Genomic DNA, 5,688 nt, shown 5'->3' on the forward strand with positions numbered 1-5,688 from the left:
ACTCTTCTGAATTATTATATTTTATACTGTAGTTAAAGTTCAGTTGAAATACCAACTCAGAGCACTTTGTTTTTGGACAAGCCACTGTGTCTGTGTTGACTGTCATTATTACTGTGTGTCTTGAAAGAGCATTAAAACATTTTATTATTCACACTAGCCAAGTCTATTGTCCTTCCTGAGTATGTCTTCTTTGGGGAGGGATGGAGGGAGGGGTGATATACAATATGATATTGTTCAGCTCTCCCTCTAGTTAGCTGAATGGTGAATCTTCTGCTTGCTCCGGCAGTACGGGTGAAATGATGAGTGACACAATTCGGTTTGATTTCCTTCTTCCTCTATTAAACAGATTGTAAAACTGAACACAATACATTGATATTAGTACATGTAAATAAAACAGTGAACAAACTAACAGAAAAGATTTAACAAACTACACAATCATACAGAACTCAACTTACCAACTCCCATCTCTCTATACAACTGATCTCCCTTCTCCCCTGTCTCTCAGATCACACTCATTAAGCCCGCCCCCAATTCTATCTAACCAATCACTCCACTCATGCATACCTTTAACCAATCACAAACAACAAATAAACTAACCCCCAAATGAACCCTCCCATGGATTAGCCAAACACCTCCCACTTGGTCCATTGGTCCTTTATAACTAAATGGACCACAACTTTCCCTCTCTTCAATACAGTCATTTTTACTGCTCCTCCACGGGAAGCAGCACGACCACCCGCCTGACGTCTCGGTCGAGCGTTGGGAAGAGATCGCGGCCTTCGCTCCTTCTTCGTCCTGAAGCCCCCACTCCTAGAGCAGGCTGGCTTAGGCAAACCCTCACTCTTACGTCCCGAACCAGCCCCTTTTCGTCTGGCCTCGCTTCCACAACCCGCCCCAGGCGGAATTGCCCCCTTAGGGCATTTTGGTCAGCCAACCAGACCACGTCTCCCACGGCCACATTTCGGGCTTCTCTGTGCCACTTGGTGCGGATGAAAAGCCCGGGCCCAGCCAGTTGACTCCACTGTCGCCAAAACCGTCCCACCTCTTCCTGGATGGCCCTCAGCTTCACAAACGGGTACTCATCCAGATCAAGAGTCCCCGGATCTCCAGCTCTACCTCGAAGCAGCGTGTTGGGCGTCACCACCTCGACCGCATCATCTCGCACTTGGAGCTTGGCGCCGATTGGCCTCTCGTTCACTAAATCGGCTGCCAGGAAGAGCGCCGTCTGGAACTCCAAGCAGGTGAGGTTTCCAAGCCTCCCGACATTTCTCAGCGCCCGCTTGAGCAGTCGAACTGACGCCTCCGCCGCTCCATTCCGATGGGGTGCGTCAGCAGGATGGAAAACCCACGCCCATTCCGTGCCGTGACGAGCGGTCCTGTCCTCCACAGTCTTCCTGTCCACCTTGCCGAGTTGGTCATACAGCGCTTTCAGAGCTGGTTGAGCACCGACAAAATTTGTCCCCTGATCTGACCACATCTTCCTCGGGTGACCCCTAACAGCTGTAAAACGGAAGTACGTTTTTAGGAAACACTCCGTTGACAGACTCTCCACCACGTCAGCGTGGACGGCTCTGGAGGCCATGCAGGAGAAGACGACTCCCCAGACCTTTAACTTTGTCCTTCTCTTGACGACGTCAATGACTTCGTAGGGGCCGAATAGGTCCACAGAGGTGTACTCGAATGGGGCAGCAGGTTCGGTGCGCTCCCGCGGAAGGTCGCTCATCATCTGCTGGCACCGCTTGGCCCTGTCTTTCCTGCAGGGGACGCACGCGTTGACTACCTTCCACGCAGCCCGCTGACCCTGAATCACCCACGCCTTCTTGCGCATCTTCAATAGGGTGCCAGCCAACCCCTCGTGGTTCGCCTTATGGGCCTCCCTTGCCAACAGAGTGCTGATCCATGCAGTGTAGGGGACAAGTGGGATTCCCACCTCCTTCGCCTCCTGGATTCTTCCGGAACACACCAGCAGCCCCGACCCTTCGACCTTCTTAACTACCAGTCTGTCCCAAGTCGTTTTCGGAAATTCTATTCCATCCTGTGCAGCCAGACACAGGTCGCGGAAAGCTGCGTTTAGCTCCTGGACGCCGAGGCTAACTCCGCTTCTTGTCTCCCTCTGGCGAGTAGCCTCCCACTTTGCGTCTTCTGGAGCCCTCCTGCAAACCAACCACTGCCTAACAGCTCGCCGGACCCACCCAACTACCCGAATGAGCCTGCCTATTTCGCTGAAGCGTTCTGGCTCAATCAGGTCCATGAGAGCAGCGCCCCAGAGCCTCTCCCTCTCATGCTCGGGGTCCCTGGAACTCCCAACCGGTGTGGATGTCCCCTTCGCATTTGCTTCCTCCTCAATGGTGCATTTCGGGTCCAGCCCCTTCCTCGCCTGAGCGCGTGTTACAGCTGCAGTGAACGCTTTCCGTTGCAGCTTGATCACGCTGTCTCGAGCACTTGCAGCCACGTCTGCCGCGGATTTCACGGGCCACTTCTCCACTGCCCACGCCAGGAACTCCGGACCGTTCTGCCAGGTCGAGCCTTCTCCCAAGCTTTCCGGCGGGCAGTCTCGTGTGACGAGATCCGCGACATTTAGGTCTCCGGGGATCCACCACCAGTCGTCAGTTGGTCCAGCCCTTTGGATCTCTCCGATCCTATTCGCGTAGAATGTTTGGTAGCCGTAGCTTTCCTTTTGAATGGCCCCCAGGACGGTCTGGCTGTCCACGAAATGAAACCATCTCTCCACGCCCAGTCGACCTTGCTTCTCCCAGAAGCCCTTAAGCCTGGATGCGATTACGGCCCCACACAGTTCGGATTTAACGACATCCCCTTTCTGAGTTATCGGCGTCAATTTGGCCTTTGACTCGACCAGCCTTACAGCCACTCCCCTGGATGTTTTCCACCTCAGGTAGAGGACGGCACCGAACGCATTATCACTCCCGTCCGAGAAGGTGATGCCCCATGGCCTTCCTTCCCATCCAGGCGGGGTTAGGCTCCTCTCGAATCTGACTTTTCCAAGTCTCGCATACTCTTTGAAGAGCCTGATTGCGTCGGCTCGGAGCTCAAGGGGGAGTGGGTTGTCCCATGTGTTCTGTCTGATGCCGGATTTTCCCATCTCCTGAAAGGCCCTTCTGACCAGGATGGCACCTTTTTCCTTCACCGGGGTGGCCAAACCCACGGGATCATACAGGCCCGCCACCTGGCTCAATAGCTCCCTTCTCGTTAGGGGGCTCGGCGTTCCTTCCTCAACTTCTTCCTCTGAGAGATTGGTTTCTGTCCTCACCTTCAGTTTCTTTTTGGAGAAGTTGATGGAAACCATAAGGAACAACTTATCCCCTTCTGCATGGTACCCGACTCCAAGCGCTTTGTTGTCTTCCTCGCTCAGCTGATTAGGCAGCACTAACACCTCTGATTCCGGCTCCATATTGGCCTTCGTTTCTTCAGGCTGGCTTTCTTTGCTCCTCCCACTTTGACCCGACTGGGTCCATGGCTTTAGAGCGAAACCTCCAGCGTTGAGTATCCTCTCGATTCCCTCCGTGATGCTCTTCAGCTTTCTTCTGTCGTTATGAGACGTTAGGATGTCGTCTACATAGGTGTCCTCCTCAAGCGCTCTCCGCTCTTCCTTTAGGTGGGCGAACTTTGGCAGCCTTGCCGTCTCCCTCATGGCCAGCTGGGCGATGCATCCGGCTGGCTTGTCCCCGATGTCGACGCGGGTAATTGCGTAGGTTTTGATCTTTTCTTCTGCCGTGTCCCTCCATAGAAAGCGGTGGAGGTGGACTTCCCTTTCTCGCAACCAAACAGAGTTGTACATTTTCCTAATATCCCCGATGGCTGCATGCTCTCCGGTCCGGAATCTCAACAAGACCGCACGGATGGGGTTCAGAACGTCCGGGCCTTTCAGCAGAATGCTGTTTAAGCTGGTTCCCCGGAACTCCTGGCTGCTATTCCACACGAGCCGCACCGGTGTGGAGGCAGAGTGGGGGTTTGGAGCGATCTGATGGCTTACGTACCACACAGGTCCGTCCCACTTACTGATCGTTTCCTCGTTTAACTCGACCGCAGCCCCTCTCTGGATCATCTCATGCACCTGCGCCGCGTATGCCGCTTTCCATACTGGGTCCCTCTCCAATCGCTTCTCGGTCCTCCGGAATGTAGCCTCTACCGCTCCTCTGTTGTTCGGGAGCGAGCTGGGGTCCTCAGTCCACGGGTATTCTGTGTCCCAGTGCGGCAGGTCGCTGTGGTCATCAGACATTACGTAAGTCAAGCCCCTTTTGATGATTTCGACCTCCTTTTCCTCTGCGAGAGTCATCTCTTTCCCGCCTGGTTGACAATTTCCGCAACGACACCCTCCGCATTTTGGCTCGCACGCGGCGCCGATGCTATCCCAGCTCCACCACTCGAGGACCTCTTTGCTGCTTGCAGCTGTTCTCCCGGTCCTTTCATGACCTTGCGGCTTCTGGTCTCCATCCTCTTCTTTGGCGCTGAGCGTCTTGCAGGGGATCTCCTCAAATCGTACTGCCTCTGTTCTCAGAGAACGCACAAAGTGCGTCTGGGAGTTGTGTGCGGATTTTTCCCAACTTTCAAACAGGTCTGGGTGCGTTCCTCCCACGGTCTTCCCCAGAGGCCCGTCCCACAGCACTAAATTTCCCGTCCTTCTTATCCACTGCGGAGCAAGTCGTCCCTCTCGGTGGCTGATCAAGAGCTCGATTTCCTCAGGTCGGACCAGCTCTTTCTTCTCGACCCCAGGGAAAAACTTACAGAGTCGCTCTGGACTGATGACCTTGTCTGCACGAGCGATTGTGTCGAGCCCGTAGCATACCATCTCGTGGGGACTCCATCTGTTGTTGCTCCACGCCCTGACCTTTAGCAGGTACTTATTAGTCTTGACCTTGACCTTCATTCCACCGACTCCATGCACAGTCAGTGTTACTTGCTTCCGCTCCAGTTGGAGCCGATCGGCGGCCCGGTTGGTGATATAATTTGTGTCGGAGGCGAGGTCTATGAGAGTTCCCAGGGCATATCCTGCTTCTGTTTTGACTGTCAATATCATCATTAGTACTGGATGTTCCTCTGGCCCATTCTCTGCGAAGAGACTTCCGCCTTCTGCGCCCGTGCTCAGTGTCATCGAAGCCTTACTGGTGAATGCCTTCGCCCTCCTCTCCTGTTCAGGGTTGAGTCCCAAAGAATCCAGGAATTCTCGTTGCTTGTCATAGAACCCTGGCCCTGTCCTCTTCCCCTCACTCCATTTGGGGCACAGAAGGTAGTGATGACTCGCCCCTCCTTCATTCTGCTTGCACATTCTGCACAGGTACCGGTTACTACACTCTCCGTCGGCGCCGTGCATGCCCAAACATTTCTGACAGGCTTTGCTTTGCTTTGCTATGGCTCGCTTCTCTGCCAGACTGAGACTCTTGAACTTACGGCAGAAGAATATTTTGCCACCGTGCTGATCGCTTCCACAGATGTAACACTCTTCTCTTCTTTCCGAGTTTCTGCCCGTGACTCTGGTTTCACCTCGATGTTCTTCCTCTTCTTCATCTACCGGTGAGTCTTTCTCCGTGGCCCTCGTGAATGCCCTCTTCTCCCATCTGACTGGCCTCTCCGGTGTTCCCCCAGAGGTCTCCGTGGGGCCTCGGATTCGAGCCATCCCCTCGAGGATTACTTCCTGCCTTTTTAGAAACAGAAGAAGAGCATCGAACCGCT

Source organism: Nansenia antarctica (assembly GCF_963989245.1).
Source record: "Nansenia antarctica genome assembly, chromosome: 17".
Classification (NCBI taxonomy): Eukaryota; Metazoa; Chordata; class Actinopteri; order Argentiniformes; family Microstomatidae; genus Nansenia; species Nansenia antarctica.